This window comes from Neofelis nebulosa, chromosome 2, assembly GCF_028018385.1.
Source record: "Neofelis nebulosa isolate mNeoNeb1 chromosome 2, mNeoNeb1.pri, whole genome shotgun sequence".
Classification (NCBI taxonomy): Eukaryota; Metazoa; Chordata; class Mammalia; order Carnivora; family Felidae; genus Neofelis; species Neofelis nebulosa.
The window spans coordinates 192,478,152-192,501,366 of NC_080783.1; the positions used below are offsets into that span (position 1 = coordinate 192,478,152).

Below are 23,215 nucleotides of genomic sequence, written 5' to 3' on the forward strand. Positions count from 1 at the left end.
GCTATTTACTAACCATTGAGGATCCCCAGGATTGAGGTAGGGTTGCTCACAGGAGAGCGTTGCCTTGGAGAGAGGTGGGCAGGGGCTGATGGAGAGCTACAGAGAGCTCTGGGCATGGAGGTGCGTGAGCAAAGCCTTCTCAGAAGGGACCCTCTGCTTGGATCTTGAAGAGTGATGGGTCTGACTTGATCTGGGACCCATTGCTCAGCTCACACCCCTCTTACCTGTCTTGTGCACTTCACCTGTCTGTCCAGCCCCCCTTTCTTATTTGCCCTAACTTTCAGGTGCTCGGCTGCCAGATTAGATCCCCAGGGCCAACCCCCCTTGGAAGGCATCACCTCTTGGGGGGTGGGGCTGGGCTGTGTGGGACCTGGGAAGCCCAACGAATTGCCCCTCTGAACTCATAGGACAAGACTTTAGGGCAGGAGGGTAAAGTAGTAGTTCTCAAATCTGGCTGCACATTAGAATCACCTGGGAAGCTTAAAAATTTTTTTTTGAATTCCCAGGTCCCACCCCAGATCAATTAAGTCAGTAGGGTGGAGGGTCACAGCTGTAGAGTTTATTACTTACACTGCTTGAAGGAACGCTTGATCCCACTATATCTTACATGGCTGTCACACTCTTCTGTGTGTTTTCCTTGCCTCTCCCTCATTAACGAGCGTAACGAGTTCATTACTTCCATTAAGTCAGCCAACCTTTATTGAGTGTCTGCTTTATACCAGGCATGAAACCATAATTTGGAGATCCAAAGATGGATGGCGTAGTTCCTGCCCTCAGGACTTCATAACTGGGGAGAGAGAAACATGCAATGAAAATGGTAACTCTGGTGTGGCCAATGCTGTCATGGAGGAGGGGCACCATTGTGCAGAGCACAGAGGAGGCAGTGGAGGACTCAGCTTGGAGGGGATGGAGAACATTTCCTAGAAGATCTAATAACATCAACGGTGCACCTTGAAAAGAGAGTAGGAATTCTCCGGGCAGAGGGAACAGCATGTGCAAAAGCCAGGAAGTATGAGGCTGGGTTGTGCATTTATCCCTCTGTGTCAGACACCGCGTTGAGCACTTCACGTTCATGAACTCTTCCTAATCCCACAAGGTAAGAAATATTTTTACCTCTAGTTTACAAATTAGGAAACTGAGGCATAGGGAAGTCAGACAATGCGGCTAAAGTCCCACGGCTGGTGAGTAGAGAGGTTGAGATGGAAAACCAAGCTTCACCCAACCCCAGAGCAAGATCTAGGTAAGGAGGGTGGGAGGGGGTGGGGCAGGGCGGGCAACAGGGTGGGGGATGTGTGTGACAAGGATAGTCTCGAAATGGGACCTCACATTTATAGACTGTTTATGTAGTGCTTCATGATTTCTAAAACACATTTTCATTCCCTTGGTGCCCATCCGTTCCTGGTTGGACTGACTTTCTGGCACCACCACTCAGCCCCCCTAAAGCCAGATGAATGCAGGAAGGGCAGTCAGGGCTCTGGACCAGTGTCAGGGTGAGCGGAAACTCTGCGTGGGGTCAGTGGTCTTGGAGCTCCCAGGCTAGACTGTGGGACTCTCTGTCTCTGGGGAAGTGCTATGCTGTGATTGCCTGGGGCACAGAGGGCATAACTTGCTGACTTTAGGGATTCCTGCGGTCAAGGGTTAAAGACTGTCATTGATCTGAAGCAACACAGACAATTGTTTTGGTGCCACTTTTGGATCCCCATGAAATACCCACAGTTTCTCTGAGGTTGTCCATGGTTGTGATACTATATGTATATCTTTTCTAAGAATGACATTCTTGGGGCAGAGCTAAGAGATCGCTTTTAAAAAGCAAGAGCTCTGGCCTTTGAGTCAGTGGAGCTCGTCTTGCTCTTAGGGCAGTAGGTAAGTGACCTGCTCATAAGGCAGGAGGGGTAAGATGGTCTTACAGTACATAGGGTCAATCTGCTTCCTAGAACTTGGCTGGGGGGCCATTTGTAATTCCTGAGGCCGGTTTTGAGGGCCTCAAGTGACAAGGACCACTTGGTATTACAACAGAGCTCAGGTGGAAAGCTATAATCACATATGTTACCCTGATGAAAGTGAAGACTTGTTTAAAACGCGTATCTCTGAGAATCTTCTCTTGCAGAGACAAATGAAGTAGTTTGAGGAATAGGCTGAGTCTATGTTAAACACAAGGGGGATGAAATTAACTAAAGGGGAGGGGTGGGATTGATCCCCATGCTTGAAGCCGTGAGTCTTGCTTGGTTTGACCTATCCATGACAACCTCTGATGTCTGTGAGGGGACACACCTCAGAATGCATCCTCTCTTCACAGGGCAATGAGGAAATGAGATTAGCAGATGTCATAGGAGGCATTAACGGGCAGTGGTTCTTATGCAGGGCTAGTCTATACAGCATCTGAGTAAGAACTACAAAAGGGAGCCCCTTCTGGAAGGAAGCAGCCTTGAGAGTGCCCGCTTGGCCAACAATGAGACACTGGTTTCTCTTGTCTCCCTGCTCAGGTGGCCCAAATGCCTTTGTGGAAACCGTGTACCAGTTTCTGTGCCTAGCAGCCCTGTTGCAGGGGTCCTAAGGTTGAGGTTGGTTCTTTCTCTGTCTCTCTGCCTCAGTCTGCAACAAACATGTGGCTAGATAGGAGCAGCAAAAGCCAAGAGGAGGTGGAGTTTGGTTGCCAGCCAAAGACATCTCAGGACACTCTTCCCCCAGATCTATCTGAGAAGCCATGGGCCTGAGGACTGAGCACCCCAAAAGACCTTCTTGAAAGCTCCCTCGGGCCTGACACTGGCAGTGTCACCAGGGAATCATTGGGAGGCATCTCTTGTGTGCCAGAGGATGTCTTAAGAGCCAGGTACTGAGCTAAGGAAGGACCACAGATTTTGTGGCTTAAAACAACACAAATTTATTCTCTTCTTGTTCCGGAAGTCAAAAGTCCAAAATGGGTTTTATTTGTTTAAAATCAAAGTGTTGGCAGGCCTGCGTTCCTTCTGGAGGCTCTTCAGGAGCATCCATTTCCTTGTATTCCTGGCTTCTAGAAGCTGTCTGTATTCTTTGGCTGGTGCCCCTTCCCTCCTCTTCCAAGTCGGCTACGTACAAGTAGTATTTTCACAGCTTTCTCTTTGATGCTGACCTTCCTGCCTCTCTCTTATAAGGATCCTTGTGATTAGTTGTAATTGTAACAACCTGGATAATCCAGGATTGTCTCTCCATCTCAAGATCCTTAACTAAGTCACATCTGCAAACTGCTCTCTGCCACATAAGATAACCTAGTCCCAAATTCCCAGATATAGGACTAAAATGTGGACTTCTTTGGGGGCCATTATTCTGTCTACCATGGGACCTATATGTTTTGCCTTTTTTGGTTTGTTCACAATGTCTATGTCTCTGTCAGACTGTGAGCTTCTCGAGGATGAGAATTGTATAAAATTCATATCCTTGGCATGTATCACATTACTTAACACAGCAGCTGTTGGCAAATACTAGTTCTTTAACAAGTACATCCTGACTCTTCACCTTATGGGTAAGATCACTGAAGCCTAGACAGATGTGTGGCTTGTTTAAGGTTATACCGATCTAGCTGGGTTCAGAACCCAGGTCATCTGAGTCTTTCCACTTTCCTGTTCAAATAGACAATGGTCCAAAGTCTCAGTGTACAAGACAGCCTATCCTTCTCCATTAGGATGACATTGACATCCCTCCCAACACTGCTGCCTGGGGTTGTTTAGAAGGACGTTACCTGTCCATACAGAATGGAGCCTCTGTATGGCTTCTTACCATACAGAGTAAGAATCCTCCTCCTATGGATTTCTTCCATAAGAAAGAATCCAGGCTATGGAGCCTCTAAGACCTCGGTCTAATTCTGCTTCCACTTTATAGCAGCTAGCTATTGCTGTGTAACAAATCATCCCATAATGTAGTGACTTAAAACAACAATAATTTATAATTTCTCATTAGTTTATGGGTTGGTGGGGGTCCTGCTAATCTAGGCCTGACTCAATTAACCTTTGATAGGTTTGCTTGTGTCTGTGGTCATCTACTAGGTCAGCTGGGGGCTGGCTGGTCTAGGATGTCCTGAGCTGGGACAAACCAGCTTTGTTCCATGCAGTCTCTTATCCTCCAGTGGGTAAGCCAAGGCATGTAGTCATGGCTGTGGCAGGTTCGGAGAGAGAGAGAGAGAGAGAGAGAGAGAGAGAAAGGGCACCAGCTCACAACTGGTGCATCATCATTTTTGCTGTTTCCTCTTGACCAAAGCAAATCAGAGACTAGATTCAAAGGGTATGGAAATGTCTCTGCTTCTTTATGGAAGGATCAGTGAAGTCTCATTGATACAGGGAGGGGTGGAAAATTAAGGACAACTGTATAGTTAATCTAGCTCATGCCTTGACCCCATGATAATAATAAGACCAGCAATTACTATTATTACTGTTTTTGTTACTGTTATTACATAATAATCATTCCTATGATTACAGTTACTACAAGGACTGGCAGAAAACCATGGTCCTGTTAAGAGGTAACAGATACTGGCGTGATGTATCTCAGTTGGTGGTGACAGGGAGGAGGTCAAATCATGGCCGTTTTTCAGGTTACTGAGCACCTATTACCTTTTCCTTCCATCTCATAAGGAGGTGACTATCATCAAGGATAAATATGAAAACAGCATTTAGGGGCAGCGTGGGACTTGAATTCAGAGGACCTGGATCCAAGAACTGGTTCTTCATCTTATTGGCTGTGAGAATTTGGCAAATTATGGTACCTCCCTGAATCTCAGTTTCTTTACCCATTAAATGGAGATAATAGTACATACTTCCCAAGCCTGTGATGTGAGGTGACTCAATTGTGATGGGTGAAGAAGAGCTTTGTGAGCAGGAAAACACTAGGCAAATATTCCATAACCAGTTCTTTCCTCTTTGTCTTCTGCATTTGTGCCCTCAGAGGCTCAAGCTGTCTCAGGATGATGAGCTTTAAGAAGCTGATGGAAGTTACTTGGCTCTCTGGCTGTCTGTGAGCAGGAAACTTACCTTAACTTGTGTGTTTTCCAGCAGTTATTCAAGCCGAAAAGTTTCATAAAAAGGGACAAACTCCGAATGTTCAACCTTATAAAAATCAAAAAGGATGACTCACAGGTCATTAGCATCCCTGGAACACAGTGGCTTCTGTTTTATGCTATTAAGTAGGATTTAGCTCTATTTTATTAAGGCAATTTCTACAATCATATGAGAGGTTAATGCATTTCACACATAATCCACTGCCTAGCTCACTAAATGCTGAACCCATTAAAGCCAAGCCATGCAGGGGAGGGTTTCAAGACAGAGTGACAAATTATGGGTGGTATGCAATGAGTGACTAAAAGTATCTGAGGTTTTTTTTTATCTTTAAAATTTGAAATGTGTTCTCCAGCAGGAAAATAAGAGGGCTGTCTTAGCAAAAATACTTAGGAGTTTGTTGCTGCAACTGGCAAGCTCTGGTGGGCATCGATGGACTGATGTCCAGGTGCTGAATGACTAAGAGAGCATCTTTTCAACAGTTCCCAGCCCCCTGGCCACTTAGGTCTTCTTTTATTATTTCCCTACATCCTGGGACCTGAAAGACAGTATTTGCCAGGAATCCTGCATGTATTAAGCAATAATGGACTGCCCCACCCTCTGTACTTTCTGCATCGAAGACATAGCTGGTTGGTTGGAGTTTTGAGCAGTAGCAGTCACGGCTATCCATTATATGGATATCTGAAGCCTGGAGAAGGAGACAGGAGCCAGATCATGGAAAACTTTGCCAATTATTTTTAGAGTAAACATCTAGATAAATACCTAGATATTTTGGGTAAATATCCAGGGGCGGAATTGTTGGGTCAAATGAGGAGCATATGTTTAACTTCTCCCATACTGTTTTCCAAGGTAGTAACATTTTGCATTCCTACCAGCAATGTATGATAATTCCAGGGGCTCTACATCTTTGAAACCTGAGCCATTCTGATGGGTTTCTAGTGGCTTCTCATGCTGTTGTAATTTGTGTTTTCCTGAGGACAGGGGATATTGGCATCTACCTGTGGATTTACTGAGGGCAGGATTTTAAACAGTGGACTCATGGGTCCAGTCTGTGTTTTAGGCTCTTGAACCAAGATGCCAACTAAGTTCTTGAATTTGATTTCTTCTCATTGTTCCTGCTGAAGTTGTTACAACCAAAGTAACAGGGAAATTCTACATAATTTCTGAAAACCACAAAGAGATCTTAGCCACTTCTCTGAGACCTCCGAGAGTTTTAGCAAAACAAAACAAGATAAAAATGGAAGTGGGCAACTCAGGTAGAGGCAGGTACTGGCTGCTTGCTCTGCTATCCATTGGTTGGTGGAGGGAATGAAACAATTTTACTCTGCCCTGCTCCTTAGTTCTTCTTGGATCAGAGTGGTACAAATGGAAATAAGGGAAGAGTTCTATGTTAGAAATTTCTGGTGGCAGAAGAAGGAGTAAGATTCAGGCCTTTTACGGCCATCTCCAAGACTGCAAAAATAAATAAATAAATAAACCTAAACAAAACATACCTAATATCCATTCTCCCTTTTTTTCATAGCAGAATTTTTAGTTGGTCAAGTGGCAACTCAGAATAAAAATTACATTTCTTAGTCTCCCTTACAGCTAGGTATGTTTATATGGTTGAGGTTTAGCCTCTGGAAGATAAGTAGAAATGATGATGGCCATCCCCAGGAAGTGTTCTTAAAGGGAGGTGTATGAGTTTCCCCCCAGCTTCCTACTTCTGGCTGGATTATGGACTTGAGGGCTGGAGTTGAAGCATCCACTTTGAGCTATGAGGTCAGACCCCATGCTGAGGGAGCTACAGCAGCAAGACTGAATGAGCCAGAACCCTTGACACAGTGGAACACTGAATCAAAGCTACACTGACAGGGACACCTGGGTGGCTCAGTTGGTTAAACATTCGACTCTTGGTTTCAACTCAGGTCATGATCTCACGATTCGTGAGTTCAAGTCCCACGTCGGGCTCTGTGCTGATAGTGTGCAGCCTGCTTGGGATTCTCTGTCTCCCTCTCACTCTCCCCTGCTTGCTCTCTATCTCTCTCTTTCAAAATAAACATTAAAAAAAAGATACACTGACAGCTTCTGAATTTCTGTTTCTTGAGAGAGAAATGAACTTATATCTTCTTTAAACCACTGTTATATATTTTTTTAAATTTTGTCATTGTAGCTGAAGCTAATTTTAATTTATGAACCCCAATTACTCATTGCCCTTGGTCACTTTTGGGGAAGATATAGTAACTTACTAATTACTAGCGGATTACCCAAGGTGAAGATCAACAAGTATGAGGAAATGGTGAAAAGATGTTGGTTTTGTGAAAAGACTTAGCAGTTCAAAGAGAAGGGCTGCCCATTCAGCACAAACATTGTATGTGATGGGAAAAATATTGCAGAAAGTATAGAAGAACTTTAAAAAGCCCTCCTTATTGTATGAGATGCCATTATGTTGATTTTAAAAGCTCAATCTGAAGGGGCACCTGGGTGGCTCAGTCGGTTGAGTGCCTGATTCTTGATTTCAGCTCAGGTCATGATCCCAGGGTCATGGGATCGAGCTCCACATCAGGCTTTGTGCTGAGTGTGGAGCCTGCTTAAGATTCTCTCTCTCTCTCTCTCTCTCTCTCTCTCTCTCTCTCTCCCTCTGCCCCTCTTCCCTGCTTGTGCTCTCTCTCTGTAAAATAAAAATAAATAAAATAACCTGAAAACAATAAAGAGGTCTTAGGAAGAAAAGGTATGCTTTTCATTCGCTTCTACTCCATCAAGGCTGTACTTAGCCAAATGAAAACTTTGAAGAGCAGCTGATTAATTAGAAAACTAGCTTAAGAAATTCTCCCAAAACTCAGATGAAGATTTTGAAGAGGTAGTACACAAATGATAAGCAAAAAGGAAAAGAACTTCAGAATGAATGTGGAATATAAGTAAAAGTAGACAGGGAGGGCCAGAGCCCCAGGAAATTCACTGTCCATTTGGTGGAAATCCCAGAAGCAGACTGCTTTACAGAGGTGACTCTATAATTGAAGAAGAGAGTGTCCTTGAGTTGAAAAACAAAATACATCTTCAAGTAGGCTTGGGGAAGGAACACTGAAGGAAGTTCAAAACTTTAGAGAGGGACACCTGGGTGGCTCAGTCGGTTGAGCGTCCGACTTTGGCCCAGGTCACGATCTCACGGTCCATGAGTTCGAGCCCCACGTTGGGCTCTGTGCTGACAGCTCGGAGCCTGGAGCCTGCTTCCGATTCTGTGTCTCCCTCTCTCTCTGCCCATCCCCAACTTGTGCTCTGTCTCTCAAAAATAAATAAATAAATGTAAAAAAAAATTTTTTTTAAACTTTAGGGAATCAAATTGTTGACTGCTTTGCCTTCAAACTATGCTGACATATGATGGAAAATATTTATGAAGTTTGGAGGATAAGTAATTGTGACTCTATAGTTTTTCCTATAAATAAACTATTAAAATCGTAACTGCTTCAGTTACTTACTGAAATAAAACTATTAAAATAATAGCTCTGGTTACTTACTATGTGACAGGCACTGTTCAAATCATATAGATTGAATAATTTCACTTAACACCCTCAGCAACCACAGAAGGTAGGCACTCTCATCCTTTTTATAGATGAGGAATTTGAGGTACAGAGAGGGTAAGTAACTTGCCCAAAGTCACACAGGAGAGGCAGAAGAGACGCAGTATAAACTCAGCTCATGCTCCTAACCACCATACTACATTGCTTCCTAAAAAGTGTTGAGAAATATTCATCTCCTAGTAGGTGAACCAGACTTTAATAGATACATGTTAAGCTGCAACTATGATAAGTGCCAGTAGGGGGTGCTATAGAATTTTTATGCTTGGGAATCCAGCCTGTCATTTCCCAGATGAATGGCATGTAGCGACTGTTTATTGAATGCTTTCTTTCTATCAGGTACTGAGTGTCACCCAAAGGGAAAAACTAGGGGAAGGATCTGGGTGATGATTTTCCACTTACATGCAGCGCAGAGAAACTCAGACTTGGGAGGAACCCTATCAGAGAAGATTGTCTTCACCATATCCACTGTCTGCTGATAAACCCCATCAATGGGGAGCTCACTACCTCTTGCAGCACCCTACGCCTTCATTGGATACCTGGAGCCCAAACAGTCCCAGACTTCAAATCCGAGGTTCTTCTTGAGGGTTTGAGATAGAAAATGATCATGAAGTCCTGACTAGTTAACATTAAAGAGAATGGGACAATGTGCTTTAAATTGTCTTTCCAAAAGGCAGGTCACGCTTGTAATGGAAAAAGGAAGTGTTTATAAAGGCTGTGATGCAGGTTCTCAGGGGCTCATCTCGCAGTCTTGCCTCCTGGATGTCTGGAGTAGCCTCTAGTGCTCAGTGGGTCTCCCGACTTCCTGATTCACTCATTTATTCATTCATACTATCATTCATGGATTTTTTTTTTAGTACACACATCTATTCATTCGCTCCTCCATTTACTTGTTTCATTCATTCATTGATTCAGTAGGCATTTGCTAGGCCCCTGCTGGCCTACACACAGGCCGGGGGAAGAGGATCCATCCCTGGGAGGTTCTGCAAGGTATACGCTAAGACTCAAGTTACTAACTATGAAAAAGCCTGCAAATTCCCAGAGCGTGTGGGGTCTGTGAGAGTGGGGACTGCTCCCAGCATCCAATCAGAGGACTGGAACTGGGAGCTGAGGGGCAATTGTATGTGCTGTCCAGGCCCAGATAGGCAATTCACTGGAGGCACATGGCCCCAAGGACTTATGAGTAAATAAAACAGCACGTGAGTTTTCCAGTTAGCTCCCATTTTATCAATGAAGATCCAGGCCCAGACCTCATGGTCCTACGCCGCTGTCTGAAAGCAAGATATGGGCCTTGCGTTAGTGAGCGTGGACAGCATAGGGAACCGTTATGTAGCAATCAGTTTGAAACCATTGACACTCTAACCAAACTCACAGTGTCAATATCTGAAGCCAGACACAAGTGGGGAGGTGGGGAGAGACCGGAACCAAGAGAACAATCGACTTGGTTTTAACATAGTTGTGAGGATGAAGGAAAGGCAGGATGCCCCTTGTAGGCCAGGGGAGTGCTTGGTCAAGGGTTGGCGTCAGGGCCACTTGGCAGACTGGCAGATGGACCACAAAGCCTGAAGAGTAAGTGGAATTCAGACCCGGGGTTTTTGCTAGAACCTGGCGTGTGACCAGGGTTGATCTCGGGTTTGGCTTAGGGGCCACTTGGTACCAACAGCGCCTTCTTCAGGCACATCTTTTATGGAGCTGCTGCTTTCGCCTGTACTGCCATCTGGGTGTCTCCCAGGGCCGCCATCCCCAGCCTTCAAGAGCAGCACCCGGAGCAAGGAGCCGCCCACAGAAGGTATAATGGGGCCCGGTCCGTGAGCCACCAGCCTATCCCCACTTCCCCATCTCTAAGCTCACTCTCCCTCCATCTCACGCCTGTCCCTTCTTCTTCCCTCCTTCTCTACTCCCTTCTTTCTCTTTTTTTCCCCCAGTTTCTTCTGAGTCGTTTCTTATCTCTCCCCATTGATCTGTCCTGTCCTCTGACCTGAAAATGTTCCTTTCCCATCATTGCGATAAATACATAGCAATGCCTCCCAGTTGCCAGATGCCAGAGGTCCCCTAATGTGGGTCAGGGTCCCCTAAATGTGGAGGAGCTTGCAGGGGAGACAGAGAAATACTTTGCAAAGTTAGGAGGAAGCTTCAGGTGAAGTGGGAGCACGGGGGAGGGATCAAGGATTAAATCAGTGGGTATTGGGAAAGGGGGAGGCAGGGGAGAGAAGGAGGTCAGGGAGAGTTACAAAGAGGAATGGATGCTTGAGATGGGCACTGACCAATGCTTGGGAGTTCACAGTGGGACGCAGGCCTTCCAGGGAAAAGGAACAGCATGTGACAGAAGCTTGGAGGCGGGGAGAGGATGGTGGGTCCATGAGCCTGGATCTCGGGGGGGTGTGGACTTGGTGGGAAGTAACTGATCATAGAAGCTCATTCCACACTCCGAGCAAAAGCATTCTGCAGAGGTTCAGTCTCCTGGCCAGAAGGAATTGGGGGGAGAGCTCCACCTTCCCCTCCAAGCTGGAGGGAGCTGATGAGCTATGAACATGCAGGAAATAGGGGCCAGGTACTGGGCCAGGGGGAGCTCCTTGCTGGGCCCCTGCCCACCTTGTCCTGTCCTGCTGCCTTTGGGACTGTGAGCTATGGGGAGTAAGGGAGGCAGAGGAAATTGCGGGGAAGAAAGCATTTTACCTGCCTCTCAGCTGAGACTTCACCGGGCCTGTCTGCTTGCCCATTGGTTATTCAGGGTAAGGCAGGGGCAAATTTCCAAGGGGGCAGGGGGAAGAGATCACCTTTCTGAAAAGGAAGACGTCGACTCCTTGTGTCACAAGCTTCATGTGCACCGGGGCTTCTTTCAGCCCCGGACAATTCCCGCGAGGCCTTGCGTAGCACTGGCGCTTTCCTGGTGAAATCATTGGCTGCTCAGTGCAGCCCTGGCATGGGCCCAGCCAGGCTGCATAGGGGTCTGTGGCTCCTTGTGAAGCCAGGGCCATGCAGAGATCCTTAATGAGCCACAGAAGGGCTTCCACAGGGCCCAGGCTGCTGGGACATGGTCCTTGCAACAGGCTGGGAACCCTGCAGTCCTCCTGAGGCTGCCGCCAAGCCTCCTTTCCACTGCGTGTCCCCAAGGGGCTCTCCTCTCCCAGGTGCCACAAGAGACAGTCTTCCCACAATGTCCTTGGACTGTACCCACACGGCCAACTGTGCAAATCTCTGCTCAGCCTTGCAGCCCGGAGCTGAGCCAGAGGCCTCTTGACTCATTGCTGTAGCTGTTCTGGAACTTGGCACAGTTACTAGTATTCCTCAAAGTCGTAATTACCACCACTTAGCCTGGGTTAGTGATCTGGAGCAGGGAGCAGCCCAGCCCGCGTTGCCTCCTGCTGCCAGCAGACCAACTACTGGTGATAGCTTCGTGGTTCGTAATAATAATAATGATGATAATAGCTATCATTTATTGGACACTCGCTGTGGACCTGGCTCGGGGCTAGGTGTTTTACATGCGGAACAGAGCCTACTCCTGTTCCTCCTCCGATTCTCTCCACCCTCCACCCCCCACCCTGGGTCTGGTTCATAACCAATGATTTGCATGGCAGCTTTTATTTTAGAGCAGGGGAGGAGAGGGTGTTCTGAGGACGAGGTTGGAGTGGATGATATGTATTGTTTCCCATCTGGCCTTTCATGTGGTCTGGGTTTGAGCTGTTTGGTCAGCAGAAGGCCAGGAATGGGCAGAATGCTTTTTTTTTTTTTTTTTCCCCATGAGACACCTGCTAAGATTCTGGACAAGAAATCTGGGACAGAAATGGACACAGAAATCCAGGGAGACTTTGTGAGGCTCTAGGCAAAGCAAAACTGCTTCAGAGGGTGACCCCTCTCCCCACTTCTGCCTGGACCCCAAAGGTCGGTGGCTTTGGAAGCAGCCAGCTGTTGGTGGCCACCTTACAATGGACGGGGCAGGGGTGAGGCTTCTCGTTGCAGATTGTGTTCTCCAGAGGCAGATGCTGATAGCGAGATGTTTTGAGGATCAGCACCTACGAAGGAGAGGGAGCATGTGCAGGACCGGGTGGAGGAAGACACTCCAATACCACACAAGCCCGACAAGGTCTTGGCCAACTTGATGGGGAGCTTTGAAATGAGTTTGTCCATCAGAGCAGAAGTTGGCAGAAGTTGGCAGAAATGCACAGCCCTCATACGCCCACCCCGCTGTCACCAGACACGGGCTGCCCAGGAAGGAAGCCGAGGGTAGAGCTTCTGGGGCAGACCCTGAAGGAGCTGGGGGCTGTGGTGGCTGCAGACTCACCCGCTGTAGCTGGAATTCTCCAAGTAGCTTCATGGTGGAGGGTGGGGGTGATGTGGGGGCCAGAAATGAGGGGGAGAAAAGGAACAAATGGGGAGGCCGGCTGTCTGGTTTTGTGAAGATGTGTGAGATTCCCTTGGACAACTCCTAGAGAAATTGCAGCACGCTTTGGAGAGACTAATTTTCATCAGTCAAGTGGCCTGGAGCCACCATAATTTGGTCACGAGAAGTCAATGTGACCTTATTTTCTGGTCAAGGGCTGGTGAGATTACACCTATGTGTTTGGTTAATCCTCCCCCCACCCCTCAATATCCCCACTTAAGAGATGGGAAGACAGAATTCCTTGAGGGTGAGGTAGTTTGGGTGTTCAGTTCACCATGGAGCCAGGACTTGAACTCAGGTCTATCTCATATCTTTCCCTGTGGTCTGCTGCCTCTCATCATTGGTGTGGGGAGCTGGGGCCTTGGGCAAAGTTGCCCCTGGTGGATCCTCATTGTGATTAGCTCCATTTCAAAGAATGGAGGGCAGGACCCCATGAGTCTGCCGGGGCTGCCATAATAAAGCACTACAAACTGGGTGTCTTGAAAGAACAGAAATGTACTGTCTCAGTTCTGGAGGCTGGAGGTCCAGAGTCAAGGTGCAGGAGGGTTGGATCCTTCTTAGACTTCTGAATCAGAATAGGCTCTACAACTCTCCTGGCTCAGGTAGCCCCAGGTGCCCCTAGGCTTACAGATGCAGCACTTTAATCCTCTGTCACATGGCCACCTTCCTATAGGGACACCAGTCATATTGGATGAAGGACCTGCCCTACTCTGGTATGACCTCATCTTAACTAATTACATCTGCAATCACCTTTTTTGGCGAATAAGGTTACATTCTGAGGTATTGGTATTCTGGGACTCTGATACATCTTTTTGGGGACACAATTTAACCCAGAACAGACTTCTAAGACTCTAGATTCTATCTACCCTCCTGAACCCATCAATGAATTCTTCCACTGCCATTGGTTCAATGTGCCAGGAAAATAAAGCTGAATGTTGGGGTTCACCTGCAGGGAAGGTGGCATGCGGGACCTCTCCTTGCTGGAGGATGTAATTTTTCCCTAAACCAAGGGTGTTTATTGCATCATAAAGCATCCTAGCAGGGTCTCATCACAATGGCAAACTAAACCCTGAATCCCCAGACAGCGGGATTGGAGACTCACACTTACTACTGTCCCCCGTGGTGCCTGGTGCATGGCAGAGTTTGAGAACGGGAAGGGACTCTGGAGGAACTGGCCTGCCACATAAAGTGCAGCACAGTGGTCTGGCAGGACAGAAGTGAACGGCGACCAGCAGACTTGGCAGGGTGGTGGCTGCTGGTGAGTCGGGGACAGCAGCTTTGTGGAGCTGGGGACAGTCACCAGTCATGCTGCGATGGGCTCAAGAATTGGGATGAGGGTTCGACAGTAGTTTGGGGAGTTTGCTGTGACTGAGGGAATTTAGACAATAGTTGGATGTTAGGAAGGGGGCCGTGAAATAAAGTGAGGGTTTTTTTGAAATGGGAAGACTTGAGCACGGTTGCATGCTGACGGCAAGTGCAGGGTAGGAGAGAGGGCTTGAAGGCGCAGGTAAGAGACTAGAGGACGTTTGGCTGAGGCTGGCAGGTTTGTCTACCCCTGAATGCCTCTAATCTACACCATCTGCTCCCACCTAGAGATTTAACGCCCACCTCAGCTTGCCCCCATTCAATTACAGCCTGTCATCCTTGGCAGGGGCACCTGGGGGGCAGTGGTGGGGTCTCCCTTGCAGTTTTGGTCCCAGGGTGGGGCCTGGAGGCCCCGTGTGCTGTAGGATGATACCTCCTCCCTCCTCCGAGCCTGATACCCGTGGTGGAATTTCTGTGGTTTAGTTACCAACCTCCTCTGTGATTCTGTCGATTTCTAGGCCCTCAATCAATGTTTGCTGAACGGTGAATGAATGGACGGATCCCAAGGACAGGGTTACCGTGGGGCTCCCAGGCATTTATCTTGAATCTGGAAAATGCAAGAAAAATTGGGCCATCTGTTTCTGTATTATATCAGGATAGCAAAAAGCCACAGAACTTAACTGTAGCCAACTCAATCATGTGTGACAACCTGGCAGTAATGCAGGACGCCTTTGTGTAGAACACTCTGTGTGTGTGTGCGTGTGTGTGTGCGTGTGTGTGCATCTGCAAGAGTGGGGTGTGATTGCATATGCAATCACAGGCGTGGAAGAGCGTGTGGGTTAACGACTGTGTGTGCCTATTTGTGCGGTTGTGTGTATCTGAGCAGATCCGTGCAGGAGCGCATGTGTGTGAGTGTATGTGAGTCCCCACGTGCACACGCACCACAATATGGGCTCCAATGAGCAGGTGCATTGCCGATTGCTGTCTGGTTGTGTCCATACATTATGTCCCCCTGAAAAGTCTCTTGTTACCGTGCTCGTGGTGCCGAAATGTATCTGAGAACTGCCCTACCTCACTCATTCGGCCCAAGCTGAGCTGAGGGCCGTATGAATTGATTAAAAACCAGAATCGTCAAACACTTACTGTACAGAACAGCTAGCAATTACAACAGGCTCACCTTTTGCCCAGTATGAGCATTGTTTCATCTCCCAGCACTTCTGACAGAAAATTCTGTGATGATGAAATTGTTCCAGGTCTGCATGGTGTTTTGCAGGACACAATGCCGTCCACATGTTAGACATTTGAAATGCGGCCGCTGTGGCTGAGGAACTGAGTTTTTAATTTTAAGTCCTTTTTCTTTTACAATTTTTTTAAATGTTTATTCATTTTTGAGGGAGAGAGAGAGAGAGAGAGAGAGAGAGAGAGAGTGGGGGAGCGGCAGAGAGAGAGGGAGACACAGAATCTGAAGCAGGCTCCAGGCTCTGAGCTGTCAGCACAGAGCCCGATGCAGGGCTTGAACTCACGGACTGTGAGATCATGACCTGAGCTGAAGTCGGATGCTTAAGTGACTGAGCCACCCAGGCGCCCCGAGTTTTAAGTCCTTTTAATTAATATACATTTAAATACAAATAGCCACACGTGGCTAGTGGCTGCAGTATTGGACAGTGCAGACCGACGGCCTGTGCTCCAGGCTTTTCTTTCCACACTGTGTCCCTAGAGCCTAGCCTAGGCCTGACACTGGGAGGGGGCCCAGTAAATGCCAGCTGGTTGAAGAACCCGCAGTCAGGGCAGACCTTTGGGGATTTGCATGAATGAAGAGGATGGAGGAAATTTGGTATAATAAATGGAAAAATAAATGATGTGTAGGTAAATGAGTGCTTCTGAAGTCTCGGATAAATATCTTCTTCCCTAAAGAGGTATACGATATTTTCGTGGTGGAGCTTATCCTCAGGGTTTATTAAGACTTTGTCATTTCTCTCTGTCTCTTTCTCTCTCTCTCCCTCAAGCTTAGCATGAGCAAACCTCAGACCCACATTTGCATGAGGTATTAATTTCTCCCCAGGGGACGCTCCGTTGGTGATGGAATGAAGCTAATGTCACCCCCACACCCACCTTTGTGTGTCCTTGTGAGCTCGCTATCTCGAAGCCTGGGTCGTTGACAAGACGCTCCCTCTGCATGCACATCATGGGAACGACAGAATCTCTGAATTAGAAGGGTGCTCAGCAGCGACTCCGTCTATTCCTAGAAGTCGTCCACTCCAAGCTCATCTCACCAGGTCACAGTCGCATGTAGGAGGTGCGCCGGTTCCTACTGATTTGGCAGCCTTCTACAGGGACCCCAGTCATGTTGGATTAAGGACCTCCCGACTCCAGCATCTCTGCCCACTGAAAAAGAACATGAAGTCTTCCAGATGCCCTCCGCCTCTCTCACCTGGACCGCTGTGTCTCTGCAGCTGTGTTGCTGGTGTTGTTCACCAGAAGTGCATGATCCCGTGTGCATCACCTCCCATGAGCCCTCTGTGCCTCAGTTACTGCACCTATAAAATGCGGATGATGTTAGGACCCATGGTACCTGCATCATGGGGTTGTAGGGACAAGCACATAAATGAATGCATGGAAAGTACTTAGAAGAGCCACTAATGGGGGCGCCTGGGTGGCGCAGTCGGTTAAGCGTCCGACTTCAGCCAGGTCACCATCTCGCGGTCCGTGAGTTCGAGCCCCGCATCAGGCTCTGGGCTGATGGCTCGGAGCCTGGAGCCTGTTTCCGATTCTGTGTCTCCCTCTCTCTCTGCCCCTCCCCCGTTCATGCTCTGTCTCTCTCTGTCCCAAAAATAAAAAAAAATAAATAAATAAAAAAAGAAAAAAAAAAAAGAAGAGCCACTAATGTAGTAAGCTCTAAATAGATGTTAATTACCAATATTAGCCTTATTATTATTTTAACGTTTATTTATTTTGTGAGAGAGGGAGAGAGAGAATGAGAATGAGCAGGGGAGGGGCAGAGAGAGGGAGACACAGAATCCAAAGCAGGCTCCAGGCTCTGAGATGTCAGCACAGAGCCCAACGTGGGGCTCAAACTCATGAGCTGTGAGATCATGACCTGTGAGATCATGACCTGAGCCTAAGTAGGGAGCTTAACCGACTGAGCCACCCAGGTGCCCCTACTTAGTTACTTTAAATGTCCTAAGTGAAGATGTCAGTTGACTCCATTTTTAATGCTTTTTCTTCCTCCCCATCTGGAGCCTTCCTCCATTGTCTTTGGCTGATTTGTCACAAAACCCTTCTTTAATCTCTTTAGATAGAGGGACTCTTAACTTCTGATATCCAAAGTTGTTCTTGCAGGGAGTTTATGGACACTCATTAGAGATGCTGCTATTTCTAGCCTGTCAACATTTCACATCTCTCTACCCCACCCGGCAATCTGAGTTTCCAAACACAGGGGCTAGTGCTGAGGTCTTCCTATCCTTTCTGCAGCCCGCCGAAAGGCCAGGATCAAAGTAGACAATAAACATTCGCTGAACGAGACATTTTCTTAGGAAAGAGCAAGAAATTTGGAGCCAGAAGACCTGTAGTTAAGTCTTGGTTCAACCATGTGACTGGGTCAGTCCACTCAACCTCTCTGAGGTTCAGTTTCCTCACCTGTAAAGTACAGAAGTGTGTCTCATACAAGGCTGGTGTGAGGAGTCAGTCGTATGAAGTTGCGTCGCTGAACTTCAGTCGTATGAAGTTCTTTGTAAATCGTAAGGGGGTGGATGTGCGTGAGGGGATTGTTGGTACCATATCTACGGGGGGCAACTTTGGCCTGGTGAGCCTTCTGGGCTCCCTTCTGGGGCTGAACAACAGGGATGGATTCATTTGTAGAAAACATTTGCTAATTATTGTCTGGTTTGAATAATTATCCTGGGATCCTGGAAACAGCCCTTCCCACGGATCAAACTGTCACATCTGCTGCCGACCTTTAAGTAATCTGAGTGGGGGTAATTACAAAGGGCTGGTTTTCTCTAAATATAGCTGTTCCCCAGCTAAAGGTCAACTTGAGGGAGCACAGTTTGATAATTGCAAGCAGTTTGATAATGAATTAGGGCAAAGATTCCCAGGGGTGCAGTGAGAGGTTTCCTCTTGCAAAGACCAGAATGTGGATGTCCTGATGGGGAGGCCCTGGCTTTCTGACCCCTGCTGGAGAACCTCACAGTTCCCACTTTATTAAAGTTCCAGCCCTAACGTGATAGCATTCCTGGGAAAGATAACTGTAGTAAAAACTGTTACAGAGGGTGGGGTTCGCCCTTCCACCCCCAGGCTCCCCGAGTCCTGTGTATTCCAGTGCTCTGCTGTGGTCTACTATTTGCTTCTTAGCAGCATGCCTCATATCCCCAGTGGGACTGTTTACTCCCTAATGGCTGAGACCCCAAAACAAAAATATCTGACGGTACAAAATCAGAGATGACTTAGGTGTGAGTCCTGGCCAGTCAAGGGACTTTGGACAAGTCACTTTCTTCATCAGGTTCAAGTTTTCTTATCAATAAAACAGAGCTTGTGAATGACTGCCCTGCCCTGCCCACCAGGATAGGTCATAGGAAGATCCAATAAAGAAACAGGTGGGAAAGTGCTCTGCAAGCTTCAAAGAGCTCTGAAGATGCTAGACGTCAAGACAAACTCAGTCTGTGCTATCTCCGTTTTTTTAAGTTCATTTATTTTTCTTGAGAGAGAGAGAGAAATGGTGAGGTAAGGGAAGAGAGAGAAGGAGAGAGAGAATCTCAAGCAGGCTCAGCGCTGTCAACGCAGAGCCCAACATGGGGCTCAGTCTCACGAACTGTGAGACGTGACCTGAGTCAAAATCAAGAGTTGGATGCTCAGCCAACTGAGCCACCCAGATGCCCCTGTGCTATCTCCTTAGCTTGGTGTTAAGCTTCTCTGGGGCGGGCCTTCTACTTCCCTTGCAACTGTCTCCTCTCCTCACCTTCTCTCTCCCCACTTGATGCTTAAATTCAATAAAAATTTGAGAGAAGTCAATTGAAATAAAAGAGGTAGGGGAGGAGAACAAGAGTGAAGGAAGGCAACAGCTGTGCAGAATGTGAGGCTTGGGAGCTACAAGGTGAGAGTCAAAGATCTTACATTATCATCCCTTTTCTTTTTTTTTTTTTTTTTTTTTTCAACGTTTTTAATTTATTTTTGGGACAGAGAGAGACAGAGCATGAACGGGGGAGGGGCAGAGAGAGAGGGAGGCACAGAATCAGAAACAGGCTCCAGGCTCCGAGCCATCAGCCCAGAGCCTGACGCGGGGCTCGAACTCACGGACCGCGAGATCGTGACCTGGCTGAAGTCGGACGCTTAACCGACTGCGCCACCCAGGCGCCCCTCATCCCTTTTCTTTGTAAGATGCATGCTTCACTCCCACCCCTTCCTCCCCCCTCCCCATACTCAGGCTCCCTCTTAAGTCTGTATCTTAGGTCCAGACAAATTTCTCCCTTGCCTGGAGTTTCCCCCAGTACCTAGGAAGGGGCTCCCTCCTTTTGGCTCAGCAGTGGTAATGTTTAGTAGAGTTGGGCTGCAATATCCCCTTTGCCAGTAGGTGTCACCACTGAGCACACACACTGCTCTCCTGCTCCTGTGTGTTGAGGCTATGCCCTCTTCTAAGCATCAGAACAAACAACGTCCCTGCCCTCAGGAGTAAGGACAATAACTAAACATTTGGTATCTGAGCACTTATTTAGTTATTGTGAGATAATGGTGAATGCTATGGAGAAAGGGCAGGTGAAGAGGAGGGAGGCTGCACAGAGAGGGAGGGCTATTTCCGATAAAGTGAAGGAAGGTGATACAAAACCAACTTAAGGTCACCTTGTGTGTTTCCCCATTCATGTGTGTGAAGTCTATTACCTTAAATGGGTTTCTACTACTAAATTGACTTTTGGCCTCTGAATCCTTGTTTCATAGAGCTTGAGGGATAGAGATCACTCTCCATTTTCCTTAGAGATCCCCACTCACAGGGGAAGAGTTGCGATTCTGGGCTCTTAGGCAGAGCCAAAGCATTGGGAAAGAGAGTGAGGGAATAGGCCTCTTGCCCCTGGTCATTGGTCCCCACGGCACCCTCTTCTACGGCTGCCTATAGGGCCTAGTGGTATGTTGGTGCTTCTGGGTCATGCTTGAAGTGGGGGAATGATTTAAGGGTCACTCACAGTTCCACCTGCCTAAGTGACCCTCCCAGAGGCCAATGAGAATGGGGTCCCGCCCATCCTCTCTCCAATCTCTCTTCTGTGCCCGGGGTGGGGGGGTGGGGGGGGGTGGGATGGGGGGGGGGGTGGGATGGGGTGGGTGGGATTTCTACCCGAGGGGATGGAAAGCGAACCCCAGCTCTCCCCCCCCGCTTCTGGACACTTCTTTAGGCCCGAGAAATCCCCTTCCCCCATGGAACACAAAAGCCGGAGAGATTTGCAGGCTATTTCTGGTTTTTGCCCTGTTGCCCGCCTCTCTCCCAAGGCAGTAAGCACAGTGCTGACGACCGGCTTGGGGGTGGGAGTGAGTGGGGAAAACACAGGGGAGCAAAAGCCCAGATTGGAGAGCTTCAGATCTCAAAATATCCTCGCAGCCACACCTGTTGGAGAAATTCCAGCCTCACTTCACTACTCCTCGAAGTTCAACATTCTGTGTGTCCGGTGGGCTTAAACCCAGGGTCGCCAGACCTCTGTGCGTTTGTGCCCACGCACTTGTTCAAAGCCACACTTGCTTCCTCTAAGGTAAAGTATGGTTTCTTCTAGCTCAAGTGTGGGAAACATGCAGTGGTATTAATAGTCACCCCCCCCTCCCCACAATGAAGAGTGATACTGCCAGGCAAAAGGCAACAAAAAGCATTTCATTAGCTTTCGGGTGACTTGGAAACTCTTGTCTAAAAATACGGACAAGCAGGAGTGTGAAGGAGTGTGTGGGAGGGCTGTCCCCACAGTTCCCCACAGTTAGGACAACTGGGACCAGTTGTGGGAAATGTGCCAAAATGTCCCTGCCTAGAGCCTCTTTTAAAATAAGCTCCCCTCCCACCCCGAGGTTTACAGGAAACTTCTCAGCAGATGCGGGCAATTTTCCCCCAGCCCTTGAAATGGAAGACAAAGGAAGCTGAGTGACAGGGCATCAGAATGCGGAGAGAGGGCTCACCGGGCAGGCCAGACCAATTAGCTGCCTTCCGCCCCTCGGCTCTCCGCGGTGGTCTCGGGGCATTTAGTGGGGAAGTGAGGGGAGCCTGTGGGCCCTGGTGTGCTTGACACCCAATTAGTGCTCATCCCCCAGCTGACCGGCCAGCCTGCTCCCTTCCAGCTGCTCAGAAGCCCTCTCAACAGCAGCTCTGAGAACAGAGGGTGCTAATTGGATGCTGAAACCCCGACGACACCTCTCCATCAGCCCAGCCCGGCCTTGTCCAGGACCTGGCTTTCCGGAACGAGCTCCTGTCCCTGGTCCTATCACCAACTCATCGTCCCTGGGAAAAGGCCGTTCCTTTCAAGTAGAAACAGAGGAGCTGGCCTGCAGCTTCTGCCGGGATTCCTGAAGAGCCCACGACAGGCCAGAGGCAAGGTCAGCGGGGGATACTGGGATGGCGTGGGACTGGGAGGCCTGTGGTCATCGGGTTCTCTGGGGCATTAGAAAAGCCCTGAGGTGGGAGACAGGGAGCCTTGCCGCTGACTGTCTCTGGTACCTTTCCTTTCTTGGGCCTCAGTTTCCCCATCTGCGTACAAGGGGGTCCAGGGAGACGCCCTGCACATACCCTTCCTGTCCTGGTGTAGAGAGTCTCTGCCAGCTCTCTGGGGGTGTCCCACAGACCCCTGTGGGGAGGTGGGCTTGAGCCTCTTGGGACTTTGAGCCGCATGAGGCCTTTTTGAGCCAAGGAAGCCCTGGCTGTGGACGATGAGGGCCCGAGCCTGCCTCCCAGGAGACTGGGTTCTCTAGGACAAGTCCAGGTACTTGGGGGACAGACACTCGTCCTGGGAATCCAGATACTCAAGTTGTTCTATTGTTTCAATGATTCAGTGTCACAGCGGGGCCACAGTGGGGTCACGTGCTCTCTGGAAGGAACCACGGCCCCACGCCTGTTCCCGTGGCAGTTCCAGATGTGTGTGCACGTGAACAGCCTCAGTGTCTGGCCTCAGTGCTCACCGAGGGCGGGAGTGGAGGGCCTCAGTGAGGACTCAGATGATCGTGTTTCTGTGGCTCTGGTTTTTCACTCCATCCCCGGGGTTAGAATTACACATCCACACCCTTTATCATGTGACTTTGCAGGGTGTTTTTTTAAAGTTTATTTACTGAGAGAGAGAAAGAGAGAGGGAGGCAGGGAGGGACAGAGAGAGAGGGAGAGAGACTCCCAAGCAGGCTCCGCGCTGACAGCACGACGTGGGGCTCAGACTCACAAACTGTGAGATCACGACCTGAGCTGAAACCAAGAGCCGGACACTCAACCGACTGAGCCAGCCAGGTGCCCCTACGTGCAGTTTTTGCAGCCACAGTGGTGGGTGTGTAGCATGGCGATGACGTGGGCCAATTGACTTGCTTTGGCCACTGCAACATGACTAGTAGGGACCGTGCGCTAGTTTGGTGCATAGACCCTGAGCTCCGTCCCCGTTCCTCAGACTTCTTGTGCGCCTGTAATCTGGTATGAAAAGAGCATGCTCCAGGCAGCCACTGCCGCTCCAGCCTGGACCCTGGAGTGTCACATGCCTGGGAGACTTGAATCCACCCCAAAGCCTGGGTCCAGTTGGGGCCACGTGAACTCAGTCTAGAGTAGCCAAACCTAGGTCGACCTGTAGACCCATGAATTTGAAAATAAACGTGCGTTGTGGGAAACCACTGGGATTGGGAGGTTGTTGTGTGACAAATGATGGACTAATATACCAACAAAGGTGAGAGAAACTGCCAGAAAAGGGCTGAGGAACAGCACTTCACAGGCATCTAGGAACGGGGTGTGATAGAAAATGGTGCTT

General features: G+C 48.5%; 2 long non-coding RNA genes across 2 annotated transcripts; both read left to right on the forward strand.

Moving 5' to 3' along the window:
* Positions 1–480: 480 nt before the first annotated feature.
* LOC131493555 (uncharacterized) lies at positions 481–4,785 on the forward strand. The gene is made up of 3 exons (XR_009252741.1): positions 481–1,096; positions 4,449–4,489; positions 4,602–4,785. It is a non-coding gene; the product is annotated as an uncharacterized LOC131493555 (long non-coding RNA).
* A 9,216-nt stretch (positions 4,786–14,001) lies between these two features.
* Positions 14,002–16,827, forward strand: LOC131504980 (uncharacterized). The gene is made up of 2 exons (XR_009258222.1): positions 14,002–14,214; positions 16,324–16,827. It is a non-coding gene; the product is annotated as an uncharacterized LOC131504980 (long non-coding RNA).
* The last annotated feature ends 6,388 nt before the right edge of the window (positions 16,828–23,215 follow it).